General features: G+C 46.2%; 1 long non-coding RNA gene across 1 annotated transcript; it reads right to left on the minus strand.

Moving 5' to 3' along the window:
- Positions 1-12,922: 12,922 nt before the first annotated feature.
- Positions 12,923-17,313, minus strand: LOC139356016 (uncharacterized). Its single transcript, XR_011607365.1, has 2 exons — positions 16,870-17,313; positions 12,923-16,352 (listed from the first exon to the last, which is right to left on the minus strand). It is a non-coding gene; the product is annotated as an uncharacterized lncRNA (long non-coding RNA).
- Positions 17,314-17,486: the final 173 nt, after the last annotated feature.

Here is a 17,486-nt window from a genome sequence, read left to right on the forward strand (position 1 = left end):
CACATCCTCCTTCTCTCTGCCCTCTACCAATGGATGCTCCCTACCTGGGTCTCAGACTCAAAGGGTGAGCAGAGGATTGTGGTAGTTTGGAAACTCTTCTCAGTAGCAGCAGTGAGCCCAGTGCAATGGCATTGACTAGGAGGGGCAGAGAGGACAGTCACTGCCATGTGCACTGTGATGATGGCAGCCACTCAGGCAGTGGCCTAACTCAGCTGGTATGGTAGCATAGCCAACCACATTTCCATTTCCCAGCCGCTGACAATTCCTGTCCACTTCCCAAGTCTAGGTCTCTAGTCTTCCCACCAATTCTGTGAACTTCCTGATATCCTTTTGATACATTCCTTTTCTGCGTAAGTTAATCAGAGCTAGTCCTGGTCACTCACAACCAACAACATCAACTGATTTGCCATAGCCTGGCTGTTCAGGTGGCTTCTAAACAGGTCCAATGGTGATTACTTCTTAGTTGTGTCTGTGGGTTCCTATGATGGGTACTTGTGTGGGACCCCAGCACCAAACAGCCTGGCTGAATACCACCCTGACCAGGTAACAACTTCAGCCGAAAAATTGATCAATGCAATAAAGAGAAGCAGTCATGTCAGCATTGAGTGAGAGAATCACACTTGGTTTTATTGAGTGCCTACTGTGTCCTGGACACAATTCTAGGTAGATTACAACATTACCTTACCTCTTACCAAAGCCCAGTGAGAAAATAATTTTTATTTCCACCTGGTTTGAGAATGTACAGAATTTTTCCCTTCTAGCCCTTCCCTCCCACAAGCTTGGATGACACCCAATATTTCTGATTAAAGTTTCTAAGGCATCAAAGGACACTGTCAAGATTGACCGCCTTAGGTAACAATCAACTCTGCTTTTTCTTAGCAGAGCTTAAGAGCTTAAGAAACTGGTACCTCGGGGTGCTCAAAAATATTTATGGAATGCAATAAATGGCACAGAAACATCTCCAGGGGACATTTCCTTGGGAAAGTGGTGGCCTGAAGCATTTGGGGTCTTGTGTGAGTATGGGGGGAAGCACCAGGGAAGAGGTAGGTTTTCCCTACTCACTGCACTGCACTTTCCCAAACCTTGACCTTGGCCAATATGCTTCATGTCTCTGGGCTTAGTGTTTATTCTTCTTTTCTCTTCTTTTTCTGTCTCTATCCCTACTTTTTCCCTTTGTTTCCCCTTACCTTTTCCATTAATCAAGGCATTATTAAGGACAAAAATGATGTCATTTTACTTTTATTCCCTACGTAGTCTACCATATACATCAACTGCGTTCAATAAATACAGGTTGGGCCAGGTATGGTGGCTCACAGCTGTTATCCCAGCACTTTGGGAGGCTGAGGTGGGAGAATCACTTGAGGTTAGGATCTGAGACCAGCTGAGCAACATAGTGCAACCCTATCTCTACAAAAGCTAAAAAAAATTAGCTGGGAGTGGTGGTGCACACCTGTAGCCCCAGCTACTCAGGAGGCTGAGGTGGGAGGACAGCTTGAGCCCAGGAGATGGAGGCTGCAGTGACCTGTGACAGCGCCACTGCACTCCAGCTGGGGAGAGCAAGACCCTCAAAAAAATTAATATTTAGGTTATATAATACATTTTTAATGATTTGACTTTCTTAGTCCCCACTTTTGTAACTGAACATGCTGCCCTGCAGTGACTCCTACCGGCTCTTTGACCACATTCTCATATTCACAACGTTTTACTTGAAGAGTCAAAGGCTTTGTCATGTTCTCAGTTTCCTTGCCCTGCTGCTTCAGAAGAAAAGGAGGACCAGCCCCTTCAGCAGGGGTGGGGGTGTGCAGTGAGAAGTGGCAACAGTGTCCCGGGGAGCTGGCTGGTGTGGGGAGGGTGGGTCTTCCAGGCTGTGGGCAGGGACTGGGGGGATCTGGTGGGGATCGGCTCTGACCACTAACATCATCTTTGACCTCTTTCCCCCTTAATCATAATTAGCACCCAGATTGTGTTGACCAATTCTCCCTTTGAAATGGGAGCTCCATAAGCATTTATGGAAGGAACAAATGAGTTACTTCCTGCAGAACCCAAGTGTGAAAGGAGTTAGTAAACATGCTAGAATGAGGCTGGCAGTCACGGAACCAAATGTAGATTAACCCAAAATGTCACAAAGGTAAAAAGTAGGGGAATAAGGGTTTTTTTTTAGGAAGGATGGCATTCCATCTTCCCCGAAATGCTTCTGCCTCAACCTCAGTTCTCCTCAGCACCCATCTGAAATCCTCCTACGGTAGCCTCCCCTAGTCCTACCTTCCCAAACACTGCTTTGATTGGATCCCACATTGCTCCAAACCCTCACGGACAATTCATTTTCTGCAAAAAAGCAAACCCTCACGGACAATTCATTTTCTGCCAAAAAGCATTTCATGTGCCTCAACTTCTCTCCTTCAATCTTTTTTTTTTTTTTTTTTTTTGAGACGGAGTGTCACCTACTCTGTCGCCCAGAGTGGAGTGCGGTGGCACGATCTCGGCTCTCTGCAACCTCTGCCTCCCAGGTTCAAGCGATTCTCCTGCCTCAGCCTCCTGAGTAGCTGGGATTACAGGCGCCCACCATCACACCTGGTTAATTTTTGTATTTTTGGTAGAGATGGGGTTTCACCATGTTGCCCAGGCTGGTCTTGAACTACTGGCCTTTAAGTGATCCACCACCTCGGCCTCCCAAAGTGCTGGGATTTCAGGCGTAAGCCACCATGCCTGGCCGCTCTCCTTCAGTCTTACTGTCAAGGCTTGCTTTCCACTGTCCCTGAGGACCAGCCATCCAGCGAGCCTGGAATCTTCCCCCTGCACCAACACACCCTTCTCTGTCCCGTCTGTACTCATGAGGCTCCCTCCTGTACCATCCAGCTTAGGACACAGCACCGCCCTGCCCCTCCTTCCATCTGAGTAGAGCATGGTGCTTCAGCATGTGGTGGTCTCTGGGGCACGACTGCTTGGGTCCAAGGAACAGCAGTACCACGCTTGCTAGATGTGTGACCCGGGGCAAGCTTCTTCACTTCTCTGAAGTTTCAGTTTCCTCTTCTGCCAAATGGATGTAATAATGATCTGTACTTCATATGGTCGATGGGTACATTAAATGAGACAATGCATGTGCCTGGCACAGAAAGAGTGCTCAGAGTGGTCATTATTATTATCCCCTGTGTTCTTTCTTACCTCTGAACCCCTGGAGTGCTTGCTGTCTGTGCCACTCATCTGGCACTTAATTATCTACTAATTGATGATATCTTTTATTAGCTATTTAAATTCTTATTGTTTAGCTTTTTGTGTATATGTGTGTGTTTAACTTTCCAATTAGATCTTAAGCTCCTCCAGGGCTGAACCAGATGCCTTCTTTATACTCTCAACACAGACTAGCAGAGAGCTAAGTAACAAGCAGGCACTAATTAATGAACACTTATTAAAATGGGTAATAAACATTCAATGCTTGTATAGTTTTTTCACAACCAGGATCTCCCTTAATCCTTGCAACAATCCTATAAGGCATATATTGTTATCCCCATTTGCAGATGAGGAGACTGAGGTTCACAGAGAGAGAGTCACTTGCTCAGGTTCCAAAAGTAAGGGCTTTTTGTGGCCTCACAACAGCTTCCTTCAGCTTTCAGAAATCCTGGCAATGCCTCCCTCTCAGGCTCTAATGACCAAAACACACCTTCTCTGCTAACCCAGTTAAGCATCCCTGACACCTCTAACATTCTTTCCATATGCTCGTGGGAAGAGATGTTGAAGATACATCATTAAATGGAAAAAGCTGGTTATGAAAGAGCAGGGGCGCACACACACCCACAGCAAATACCACCTAGAAAACTGGCTGTAAGGGCATCTAGGGGACCGCTGGTCGTCTTAGGGGTGGGGTCGTGGGTGATTTTAACTTTTTCTTGCTCACCTGTAGTTTCCACTACAAACATTCATACTTTATACATTGAGAAAAAGCAATACAAGTTTTGTTTTGTTTGCTTACTTGTTTAACAGAGACAATGTTGCAAGCCTCCTAGTTGCCTTTTACTAACAAATGTTCCTAGTGGAGGCGACCTCGTCCCTCTCCCTTCCTCCCTCCTCACTCTGAGCCAGGTGGGCAGAGACCCATCGCTGGCACTTATTAGTCACAGGTTTGAAATGCAGGGGTGGGTTGGGTAGGTAGAAGTGATTGGTGTGGGGTGGGAATTTGGGGATTCTTTTATCCCTTGCATCTCAAAGGCTGACAGGCTCTTGAGGGGTGGAAATGACTGGTAATTAGTGAACCTTCTCCAGAGTATACACGAAAGACACACTTCACAGTCTCCGTGACCTCTGCAGCCCGGTAAGTCTTTGTTATGTAGATGCTGTTAATTGGGTGAGTCACTTACTGCAAACAGCTTCAGGAGAGAGCACAGTGGGCTGTTTCAGGGAGGCTTCCTACCAGGGCTTCTAACTCAGGAATTAGGGGGGTTGACAGCAATGGCCTCCAGGTAACTCCACTCCCACCCCCATAGAAATGAGAAGTGGTCCCCACGGTTAGAAGTCAACACAGCAAGCTTTTAGGGCATCTTGAGTATGAAGAGTGTTAACTGATGGCCTTCATCCTCCTCCTCCTCCCTCTCTCCATCTCCTTCTTTCCAGTTTATTGATTATCCATTCTGGGCAAGGCTGGGAATATTTTGAGATATAAACTGGGTTCCCTTCATTCAAGGAGCTGACCACCTAGTTGGGAAGTCAGGAACAGATATGCATGGACATAACACCACCAAACAGCAGGCATCAATGTCAGGCCCAAGGAAGATGCATTAAAATGACATTTCAGACCCTGGAGCAGTCACCGAAGACTGGACCATTAGGGAAAGCCTCTTCACAGGGACAGCAGGACTTGGAAGGTGTTCTGGGGAGAGGGATTCCCAGGATTCAGAGACTTTACAAACAAAAGCATCTTCAGGTCACTGTCACACCCAAAGCCATGGCCCCCAGCACCCTAGGCGTGGTGCAGATGTCAGAGGCACAGAGTGCAGTATGGGAATGACTCACGGGTGCTTGGGCAGGCTGTTGGTCCTAGAGAGTCCCATCTGTTGCTTTCCCCAGAGGAGGACACAATGCCTGAAGGCTTTCAAATGCATCACGTCCCAAACGGAACTTATCATGTGGTATTTTGGAGAATGACAGCATCTAAGCTCCTTCATCCTTTGCTCCCAAGCAGGTATTATTACATCAAGGCAATTGGGCGGCAATCTCTTTGCAACCATCCCCTTCTGTCCCCTTGCATCCTTATTGCTGCGCTCTCTCTTAAGGCCCTCGCCACCCTTTCTAGGGGTAGGATAAACTTTCAGAGTCTGTGAGGACATTTTCCTACTCTCTCCCTTCTCAGCCATCCTTTCCCAAACTGTCAGATTGATTGCTCTAAAATGCTGATGTGCTTAATTTTACTCCCATTGTCCTCAAAGTGAGGCCTAGTCAGCTCTTTCCCGTCTGGCCCGTACCTGCCCCTTTTGCTGTCCAGATTGTCAAGGTCACCAATGACTTACAAATTGTTAAATCCAATGTTAATTCTCAGTCCTCCATTTACTTGGCCTTAACCAGCACTGGACGCAGTTGATCATGCCGTCTTCCTTTCAGTCCTTCACATTGTATTTATTTATAACATTTTCAAACATATGAAAACAATGTAAAGAATAGGACAATGAATGCCCAATACTCTTCACCTCAACTCACCAGCTGGCAACACTTTGCCACATTGGTTCTCCCTGTTCTCCCCACCCTGCCACACACAAGTTTTGGGAACTATTTGAAATCTGTGGGCATCTTGATGGCTACTCTTAATTTCTTCATGTCCTAAGGAAAAGGATATTCTCTTATGAAACCACAAGATAGCACAATGAAGAAAAGTAATGTTAATTCAATATTGTCAGTAATATTATCAAACAGTTCACATATAAATGTTCCCAGTTGTCCCTATCATGTCTTTTTAGCTGTCCCTCTTCCAGTTCCAGTGTTCAATAAAGAAGCATGCATTTGACTTGGCTGTCATGTCTCCTTGGTCCATTTTTATCTAGAAGAGTTCTCCTAGCCTTTTTGTTTTTTCATTATATTATTTTGGACAGTCTAGCATTATTGTCTTATAAAATATTCCACTTTATGGATTTGTCTGTTTCCTCACCCATAGATTCTGGTTAAACTTTTTATGGTAAGAACAGCATGCAGGTGGTGTGTACTTCCCATCGAATCACATCAGAGGCCCATGATGTGAGGTCGTATCACCCTTGGAGATGCTGTTTGAGCTGTTGGTTAGGGTTGTGACCCCTAGATCTCTCCACTGTAGAGGTACATTTTCCCCTTTGTAAATTCCCCTTTGTCTGTGGGGTGACACTTTGTGTCTATTTTTTATTTTATGTTGTTTATTTTGAGACGGAGTCTTACTCTGTTGCCCATGCTGGAGTACAACGGCATGATCTTGGCTCACTGCAACCTCCAGTTCCCAGGTTCAAGTGATTCTCCTGCCCCAGCCTCCCGAGTAGCTGAGATCACAGGTGTGCACCACCACACCTGGCTAATTTTTGTATTTTTAGTAGAGATGGGGTTTCACCATGTTGGCCAGGCTTGTCTCAAACTCCTAACCTCCAGTGATCTGCCCTCTTCGACCTCCCAAAGTGCTGGGATTACAGGCGTGAGTCACCGCGCTGGGCCTGTGAGGTGATACTTTAGAGGCCATGCAAATATCCTATTCACTCCATGCTTTCAACATCCCCTGGTGATCCTTGGCAAGATTGGTTGTCACCTTGGGAACCTTGTCTTTTCTGATCACTTTCTTTTCTTGGTTCCCAAGCCCTAACTTGCCTTCGGTTCTTCCTTTCCTCTCCAGTTGCTCCTTCTCAATCTCTTTGTGATTCTTCCATTTTCTTTGACCTCTAACTGTTGGAGGGTTCTAGGGCTCGACCTTCAGATCTTTTTAATCCTGTCTTGTGACTTTATATGCCACCTGAAAGCTGAAGACTCCCAAATTTCTAACTCTAGTCCAGATCTGTCTCTTGAACTCCACACTTATGTATACAATTTCCTTCTTGTCATCTCCACTTATAAGCCTCAAAGTCAAGGCCAGGCACATGGCTCACGCCTGTAATCCCAGCACTTTGGGAGGCTGAGGCTGGAGGATCACTTGAGCTCCGGATTTTGAGGTTATAGTGAGCTCTGATTGCACCACTGCACTCCAGCCTTGGTGGCAGCGAGACCCTGTCTCTAAAACCCTGCCAATGAAAAATAAACATCAAAATAATTTTAGGCCGGGCTTGGGGCTCATGCCTGTAATCCCAGCACTTTGGGAGACCAAGGCAGGTGGATTGCCTGAGCTCAGGAGTTTGAAACCAGCCTGGGCAACATGATAAAACCCCTTCTCTACTAAAAATACAAAAAATTAGCCAGGTGTGGTGGCGGGCACCTGTAATCCCAGCTACTTGGGAGGCTGAGGCAGGAGAATCGCTTGAACCTGGGAGGCGGAGGTTGCAGTGAGCCGAGATCGTGCCACTGCACTCCAGCCTGGGCGACAAAGCAAGACTCTGTCTCAAAAAATAAAACAAAGCAAAACAAAAAATCTCAAACTTATCAGGTCTAAAAATGACCCCTGATGCCCTTCACCCTCTAATTTTCTCATCCATTTCAATTCATTTATTGAAAAAATATTTGTTGGGCTGGGTGTGGTGGCTCAGCCTGTAATCACCAATATGTAGGGAGGCTGAGGCAGGCGGATCGCTTGAGCTCAGGAGTTTGAGACTGGCCTGGGCAACATGGTGAAAGCCTGTCTCTACAAAAACTACAAAATTTAGCCGGGCATGGTGGTGTGTGCCTGTGGTCCCAGCTACTCGTGAGGCTGAGGAGGGTGGATCGCTTGAACCTGGAGGCCAGAGGTTGCAGTGAGCTGAGATCTCGCCACTGCACTCCAGGCTGGGGGACAGAGCCAGACACTTTCTCTGTCAAACAAAACAAAACACAACAAAAAATAAAATCAAACTATTTGTTGAATGCCTACAATCTGCCTGACTGAATCTACACTTTGGGAACAGAGTAGTGAAAATAACCAAAAAACCAAAAACAACAAAAAACAGAAATTCCACCCTGTGGAGCTTACTTTCAGTAGGGGAATCGAAAATAAATAAGTAAATAGAGAGTAATGAGTGCTGTGGAGAACCATACAGCAGGGAAGGGGGACGGGAGCGCCAGGGTGGACAGGGTGATTAGGGAAGGCCCCACTGAGAAAATGAGATGAAGCTGAGACTGGCAGAAAGTGAGGGATGGAGCACGACAACTCTATCCTGCTGGCGGCTCAGGCAAACACCTTGGAGCTACGGTTTCTTACACTTTCCATGTCCAATCCATCAGAAAACTCTGTTGATGCCATCTTCAAAATACATCCAGTCACTGTTCACAGTCCACAGGATTCCTGTGACAGCCTGCTGTCTGGCCTCCTGGCCTCTGTCCCTTCTCCATGATCCATTCCCAGCACAGCAGCCAGAGCAGTCTTTTTTTTTTTTTTTGAGACAGTCTCACTCTGTTGCCAGGCTGAAGTGCAGTGGCCTGATCTCGGCTCATTGCAACCTCCACCTCCCGGGTTCAAGCGATTCTCCTGCCTCAGCCTCCTGAGTAGCTGGGACTACAGATGTGCCTCACCACGCCCAGCTAATTTTTATATTTTTAGTAGAGACGGGGTTTCACCACGTTGGCCAGGATGGTCTTCATCTCTTGACCTCCTGATTCGCCCACCTTGGCCTCCCAGAGTGCTGGGGTTACAGGCGTGGGCCACTGCGCCCAGCCAGCCAGAGCAGTCTTTACAAAATGTGAGTCAGATCAGGCCCATCCTCTGCTCAGGACCCCCGATTCAGCCGGGAGTGCTCCGCCTGTAATTCCAGCACTTCGGGAGGTCGAGGCAGGCAGATCCCGTGAGCTCAGGAGTTTGAGATCAGCTTGGGCAACATGGCCAAACCTCATCGCTACAAAAAATTTAAAAAAACATTAGCCAGGTGTAGTGATGCGCACCTGTAGTCCCAGGTCCTCTGGTGGTTGAGGTGGGAGAATTGCTTGAACCTGGGAGTTTGAGGCTGCAGTGAGCTGGGATCATTCCACTGCACTCCAGCCTGGGTGCCAGAGGAAGACCCTGTCTCAAAAACAAAAACAAAACAAACAAAAAACCCTCTCCATCTCAGGTGGAGTACAAACTCAAGTCCTAACCTCAGCCTATTTGGCCCTACATGATCTGCCCCCTTCACACCTGCCCTGTGACTTCACTTATCATTACTATCCCCCATCACTAACTCCAGCCCCAACGTGCCAGATGTCCTCCTGCCTCAGGGCCTTTGCACTTGCTGTTCCTATTGCTGGGCACATTTCCACCCTAGAAGTTTACTTGGCTCTCCCCCACTTCCTGCAGATCTCAGTTTCATCTCAGTTTCTCAGTAGGGCCTTCCCTGGTCACCCTATGTACCTGGCACTCCTGTCCCCCTTCTCTGCTGCATTGTTCTCCACAGCACTCATCACATGTATTTTCCTTCTCCCCTTCCCCTTCCCTTTCCTTTCTTTTTTTCTTGTGTTGCTCTGTTACCCAGGCTGGAGTGCTGGGATCATAGCTCACTGCCTCCTCATCCTCCTGGGCTCAAGTGGTCCTCTTACTTCAGCCTCTCGAGTAGCTTGGACTACAGGCGTGTGCCACGATGCCCAGCTAATTTTTTTTTTTTTTTTTTTTTTACATTTCTCCAAGGTTTATTTCAGTGTGTTCACAATGTTGTTTAACATAAACACACAGACATGCAACAAGCCCATAAGAATATACTAAGGTGAACTTTAGAAAAAAATAATATCATATCTAAGTTATATGTGTGTGTGTGTGTGTGACTATGTATACACACACAGTATGTGTAATATCAATACCACAAATACTGTTTATACCAGTATTTGACAAACCGTTGGTTAAATGTGGTCTACCACTGTTTTTATAAATAAAGTTTTATTGGAACATAGCCAAACTTCTTTGTTCACATATGGTCTACAGTCATTTTTGCACATTTTTTGGTATTTTTGTAGAGACAGGAGAAACCACATTTGCCAGGCTGGTCTTGAACTCCTGGGCTCAAGCAATCCACCCACCTCGGCCTCCCCAAGTGCCACCACGCCTGACCTCCTCATTTATTTTCTGTTCTCCTACTGAAAATAAGCTCCACAAGGGTAGAAACTTTCTTTTTGTTTTTTTTACAGCTATGTCCCCAGAGTTTAGATTCCTGTCAGGCAGATAGTAGGCACTCAACTCGTATTTTTTGAACGAATGAACTGAATGAATAAATTTCTATCACCTCAGCATAAGCTATAAATCCTCTCAGGTCTAAAGAAGTACTGGTATCTATAATGTCTGCATTCTCTACTGGCTACTAGTAGCTAATTCAGTGAGATGGGAGACCAGGGTGTGCCTAGGAATGAGGTTCAGGGTTCAGACCATAGCTGTGAGATGGGACACATGGATCCAAGGTTGGCATGTGTCTCACGTGGCTGTGTGCTTACATGTATGTTTGTGGGCTTCTTGTTTCTTTTTTTATTTTTTTGAGACAAAATCTCGCTCTGTCACTCAGGCTGGAGTGCAGTGGTGTGATCTCAGCTCACTGCAGTCTCCATTTCCCCGGTTTAAAAGATTCTCCTGCCTCAGCCTCCTGAGTAGCTGGGATTATAGGCACCCGCCACCACACCTAATTTTTGTATTTTTAGGGGAGACGGTGTTTCACCATGTTGGCTATGGTGGTCTCAAACTCCTGACCTTAAGTGATAACCTGCCTTGGCCTCCCAAAGCGTTGGGATTATAGGTGTGAGCCACTGTACCCAGCCTGTTTGTGTGCTTTTGTGTGTCCGGGAGATTCTGTGCCAGTGCAGACATGCATAAGGGCCAGCACTCCTTCTGTGTTTCCCTCTTCAAGAAAACCACAGATGCTTTATAGAGCTGTGGAACCTCTGTGTGTCCATGAGTGACTCTGCTTCCAGCTGCTGCATCCTGAAGCCTTAGCCCACCTGTGATTTGGAGCCGAGGAGCAAATCAAAGCCAGGTGCAGCTGTACTGGAAGACTCTTCTTTCTGGCTGGGGTGACACTTTGTCCTTGGAAACACTTGAGTTCAAGTTCACCACTCAAGCATAAGCAAAGTGACTAGATGAAACTAAGACAATGTGTTTGCTATTCCCCCTGCAAACTCTTCTCCCAAGGCATTCCCATGGCTGGCTCCATCTCATGATTCTGACTTCAGCTCAAATGTCGCTCCCTTGAGAGGGGCCTTCCCAGAATATTCCACAGCTGTCTGAGGCTGTGCAGTTTGTGCATCACAATAGCATTGTGCAGAAGGGGTGAGTGGGGCCAAAATCCAGTCTGTGATGCGCTCCTCAAGGATTTCATAAGAAAAGGGCTTTGGAGGGCGAGCAAAGATCTTGGACACTGTGCCTAGGTTAGCACCCCCCATCTCCCATACCCTGTCTCACATTGTCCACTTTTGTCTTCACAGTATAGATGACTGCTATCTGAAATGAGGTATTTTGCTTACTTGAAATTATGTTTCTACTTGTTAGCTGTCTTCTCCCACCATAATGCAAGCCTCACAGGAGTAAGGACTGTATCTGTCTTGTTACTATTTGTCCTTCCAGTGCTCTACACATCGTAGGTGCTCAATAAGTATCTACTAGTGAGTAGTAGATACTTATTCTCTTTCTTTTATTTTTATTGATACATAATAGATATATATATCTTGGGAATACATATAATACGTTCATATAATTTGTAAAGATCAGATACACGTAATTTTTTTTTTTTTTGAAATGGAGTCTTGCTTTGTTGCCTATGCTGGAGTGCAGTGGTGCAACTGCAGCTCACTGCAACCTCCAACTCCTGGGCTTGAGGGATCCCCCTGCCTCAGCCTCTCAAATAGCTTGGATCATGGGTGTGTGCCAACATGCCCAGCTAATTCAAAACAATTTTTTTTTGTAGAGATGGGGATCTCACCATCTTGCCCAGGCTTGTCTCAAATTCCTGAGCTCAACTGATCCTCCCACCTCAGCTTCCCAAAGTGCTGGGATTACAGGTGTAAGCCACTGCGCCCAGCCTCAATATAGTTCAGCTATATATAACTTTAAATATTTGTCTTTATGCTAGGAACATTCAAATTATTCTCTCCTAGTATTTTAAAGTATACAATAGATTTGAGGAGATGTGCATTTTTATCTAAGTAATCAACAGCACCTTAGATCGGTTAGTTTGCATTTGAGGAAACTGAGGACCTTAGGAGTGGAAGGATTCATCTATGAGCACCCAGCAAGTTAGTAGCAAAGCTAGCTCCTGAACCCAGCTCTTCTAGGCTAGGGCACTGCCCACCACAACGCTCCAGCAGTATCAACCTTCATCTGGCCCTCAGACTCTGGCACTGGTGGTGCCAGGTGCACTTGACACTTGCTTGCTCTGGGTTCACAGCGGTGAAGACAGCCTGGGCTTCTTTCAGAGAAGTGGGAAGAGAATCGGAATTAATATTGGTAAGTCACAACAGAACCCTCATGTGCACATTATTATTATTGCCCCCCCATATATTCTAAAATAATCCCCACAAATAATTATAAAAATAAATCTTGGTGACAAATTTTTTATTTTATTTCCAGGAACACATTTATTCATCATAATCTCTTCAGGGGTAGGACAAATTGGAGCACTGAGTAGTGAATACAATTTGCAAATAGGCAATATAAGTAGAGAGAAAATTAATATGTATTCCTCGGCGCTCTAAAAGGAGAGGAAGAACATTAATAGCCATTTCCTTGCAGATATAACTTTCAAAATGTTATTTCTGATCCATCAGCGTGAGGCTCCATATGAGGAAAATGGTTGCAACATGACAAGAAGCGATTAGGCATCTCTCAGGTGCTCCTCCCAGCCTCCTTATCCTGTTTTCAGTGGGACATAGGAGGAGTCCTGTTTTCTTTTGTGGCCTGGGGTCACCTGCTTATTTGCTGGGTGACCTTGGGCAAGTCCCTTCTGCCCTTTAAGCCTCAGTTTCCCTCATCAGTAACTGGAGTAGATGATTTCTAAAGCAATTTGGGATGATCATAAATCCAAATTACTTTGGGAGTACTTCAGAAAAATATAGATATGGGGGACCACTTTAATGAACTGACTGCCAAGTTCTGTGTTTTTTAATTGAGGGTGGGAGGAACCCTTCCCCAACTTCCAAGTGGCAGAACCTCTCCAAGTCAAGTTGGGATTCTGGAAAGGTGCTCCCACTGGAAATAGACAGTTGGATGGGTTTTCTTTCCCTGTTGAAAGTCCAATGTGAGTCCCCCTCCTCCAAGTCAGCGATGACCTGCCTCCCAAGCCCAGCTAAGGACTTGGAGTTGCAGCGAGTTCCAGGTAAAATGGGAAATAAGATTTGTTTCTCACTGCTGGTTTCAGGATTTGTTAAAATAGTACCAAGAGATTAGCAGATAGTAGTTTTCATGGTAAATTCTCGATTCTGTGCCAATCTCCTCCTTTTTTGTTTTTAATTATAAAAGTAGTATATGCATGTTACCAAAATCACAGAAGAAATGGAGTGAAAAACAGAAGCTCCTTTACCACTCCCACCTTCCTCAAACCCACTCCCTTCTCCACAGCCAGCTAATGTTTGCATTTTACTTTACTTTTATTTTTCTAGTAAGAGAATCCTACTATGTTGCCCCGGCTGGTCTCAGTGCTCAATTACAGGTATGAGCCACCATACTCAGTCCTATTGTTTGCATTTTAACAGAGAAACAATGACAAAACCTTTTAAGACCTAAAGAGAAGGCCGGGCGCGGTGGCTCAAGCCTGTAATCCCAGCACTTTGGGAGGCCGAGACGGGTGGATCACGAGGTCAGGAGATCGAGACCATCCTGGCTAACACAGTGAAACCCCGTCTCTACTAAAAAATACAAAAAAAACTAGCCGGGCGAGGCGGCGGGCGCCTGTAGTCCCAGCTACTCCGGAGGCTGAGGCAGGAGAATGGCGTGAACCCGGGAGGCGGAGCTTGCAGTGAGCTGAGATCCGGCCACTGCACTCCAGCCTGGGCAACAGAGTGAGACTCCGTCTCAAAAAAAAAAAAAAAAAAGACCTAAAGAGAAGGAAAACAGCCAAATGCGGTGACTCATGCCTGTAACCCCAGTACTTTGGGAGGCTAAGGTGGGTGGGTCGCTTGACTCCAGGAATTCAAGACCAGCCTGGCCAACATGACAAAATCCCGTCTCTACAAAAAAGTACAAAAAAATTAGCCAGGCTTGGTGGTGAGTGCCTATAGTCCCAGCTACTTGGGAGGGTGAGGCAGGAGGATGACCTGAGCCCTGAGGTCGAGGCTGTGGTGAGCTGTGATTGTGCCACTACACTCCAGCCCGGGACCCTGTCTCAAAAAAAAATAAATAAATAAATAAAAATAAAAATAAAAATAAAAAGGAAAACTAGAGGCACTGAGAATAATAAATTAACATTTATGGAATGAACACTCATGCTAGCTATTATGATGGTATTTAATATATATTTTTAAAAATTCAATTTGTTCTGATTGGGAGATACTGGGGGGCTTTGGAGCACAGATCATCCTCAATCCCCTCACATATGTGCAAGTACTTTGAAGAGGGCCCTGGAAACCTCTCTTCTTTCCTGCACTTCCTAAACTTTCTCCTTTAGGCTGAAAGGGGGCTGCTTCAGCAACAAAGAGCATTTCATAAGCAGAGCACTTCTTAAGCAGACACCCCGCTTTTTTTTTTTTAATTGAAATCTGAATGTGGTGAGTCTGAACTAGGGCCCAGGGCATGATTAATTACAGCAACCATCTTAACCTGCCCAGGGGCTGGGCCTGAAAGAAATGAAGCCAGGCTGAAGGTAAATGCAGCTAAGGATAGTTAGGAATGCTAACAAAACTTTGTTAACTGGCCCTGTTCTTCTTTCAGCTGCTAATGTAGAGTTGGAAGATTTAAGGAATCAGTTCCTGTTTCGCTGGTTCTGGCCGACCCCAGAATCAACTCCCTTGATTGGAAATAAACAGGATCTTCCTTTTTGTCCCCAGGAATGTGATGGAGGAAGGACTCTAAGGCAAAGGGCCTCTTCTGCCAAAGCAGAATAATAATAACAATGATGACAATAGGAATAAAATATTGCCCTCTTCATCAAGGGCGATAAGGAAATCTCCAGTTGTATGAGTTGAACCTTGTTGCTCTTCATGTGCCCGTCAGAGCTCCAGAATTCACAGGCTCAGAGTGGTCAGCGTAGGTTGGATTTGAACTTTCTGTCTTGTGGTCCTCCTGAGTGCATTTGTACAAGCTGGGCTACATGCTTCAATTTGGGGTTCAGAAAACAGGATCACAATGACAGCACTTCTTGTTGACACAGTGCTGCGAATGTCTGTGTACAAGTCTGAGCGTCTCTCCTGAACAGTGTATTAGCCACAGATGTCCCCAGTGCCTAGCACAAGGCCAGAAGCTGGGGCACAGCGGCTGTGAAGTAAGATGGGGCAGGATAGGAAGCTTGCAGCTCACTTTCAATGAGTCATAGAATGGTGTGAGAGGACCGTGACTGCATGAGCCCAACTTTTACCTCAGTGCTCCTGTGGCTGGGGCAGAAAGAGCTGTGTTCAGGACAAAGCCCCTACGGGACTTGTCTGTTATTTTCACCCTTGTAAACTCTTTGTATTCCGGAGGAATTATTTGTCTAGCTCCTAGGTCAGTCTTATCTAAGTGTTTTTGTTTTTGCTCTCTCCCCTCCCCGAGGGAGGGGTACATTACGGAGGAACTTCACTATCTTCACTATTTCTGTTTAATCTTTGTTTTTGTTCGAAACGGTGATGAGGAGGTAGAAGGATGTTCCCCCTCCCGGCTTCCAATCTTCCTTGGTCCAGGGACACAGATTCTTTTTCTTTTCCTTTTACCTCTCTCCCTTTCCCCCTCTTCCTCCTTCTGTTCCTTCTATTCTCCTTTCCCCTCCTCCTTCTCCTTGTTCTTCTATTCTGAAGACTAACTCCAAAAGCTGAGGAGTAAGGACAGGTGAATCCAGTTTGTTTCTGCTGGTGTCCTCCCCCAACAACATTCAGGAAATTACTTCTGCTACGGTCTGAACATTTGTGTTCCTCCCAAATTTGCATGTTGAAGTCATAACCTCCAAGGTCTTAGGAGGTAAAGCCTTGAGGGGTGATTAGATCATTGGCGTGGAGCCCTCAGGAATGGGATTAGTGCTGTTATAAATGTGGCCCACAGGAGCTAGCTTGTCCCTTCTACCATCTGAGGACACAGGAAGAAGGCTGTTGTCCAGGAACCAGAAAATGGGCCCTCACCACACACCAAATCGTGGGTGCCGTGATCTTCAGCTTCCCAGCCTCTAGAACTGTGAAAAATAAATTTCTATTGTTTATAAGCACTCAGTTTATGGCATTTTGGTATAGCAGCCCTAGTAGACTAAGACAACTACTTTGCTCAAGAACTTTCAATAACTCCCTATTGTTTACAGTTCCAACACTAAAGCCCCCCTCCAACAGAGCTATCGTGATCTTAATTTTTGTGATTTCTGCACATGATCCTTCCCCACGCCATCAACTGGCCTTCTTGATGTGTTCACAGAGACAGCAGTGGGTGGGGAAGCATTTCCAGCCGACACTAACAGCTTCTGCGAAACCAATCAGAGGACGGGAGAGCTGGGACACGTGGCTGAAGAGGTAAGAATTGATGGGATTATAAGAGATCTTCAGGGACATACTAGAGATTCTGAACTGTATTAATTATTAGTTGATTAGGAGCCATTGAAAGATTTTAGGTAGGATCAAATTGGGCTTTTAAAATGGTTGCCCTGGGGCTATGTGGAGGAGGCAATAGTAGTGAGAGGGTGTGGAAAGGGGGAAAGATACCTGCCCACTATGGTGACATTGGTAGTGTCTGCAGAACAGCCTATGCTTAGACGACCCAGCTGTGTAAGGAGGCAGGGGGATGGATGAGATGACCTTCAGTAACTCCCTTCTGGTCGGGGAAGCGAGAGCCGTTCTCTAATCTCATCTTTGAGTCGGCTTGGGCCTGTTTCCACAAGTCCTCTTCTATCTGTCAAAGCCCTTCTAGGAAAGCTGAGCTGAAAGGCAGCTGCGGAGGGCAGAGTGCTGGCTGGGCCCGGGCTCACTTCCTCCTTTTCAGGCAGGAAAAGCAGACAAAAGTGGACAATGGACCAGAGAGGGTGCGTCCAGCAGAGAAGGAGGGAGGAGGCGGGGGAGCTGGTCCTTGGGCCAGCAGGCCTGGGAAGGTTCCCTTTGATCCCCTTATCTCTGGAGGGTAAGCTTTCTTTTTTGGCCTGCAGGACCTTTTGTTGCAGCATTTCCTGGAATCCCCCAAAGTAAACACAGTCAAGACTGCATTCTTACTGCTCCACTCTTCTGAGTCTGCTCCTCCCAGCTGAGAGAGGGGCAGGAAGGTCAACCCTCCGAGATCAACACTGCTCATCAAAATGCTGACAAGGGCCCACCTAACAATGTGTTAG

The sequence above is a fragment of the Macaca nemestrina genome, chromosome 9 (assembly GCF_043159975.1).
Source record: "Macaca nemestrina isolate mMacNem1 chromosome 9, mMacNem.hap1, whole genome shotgun sequence".
NCBI classification, from domain to species: Eukaryota; Metazoa; Chordata; class Mammalia; order Primates; family Cercopithecidae; genus Macaca; species Macaca nemestrina.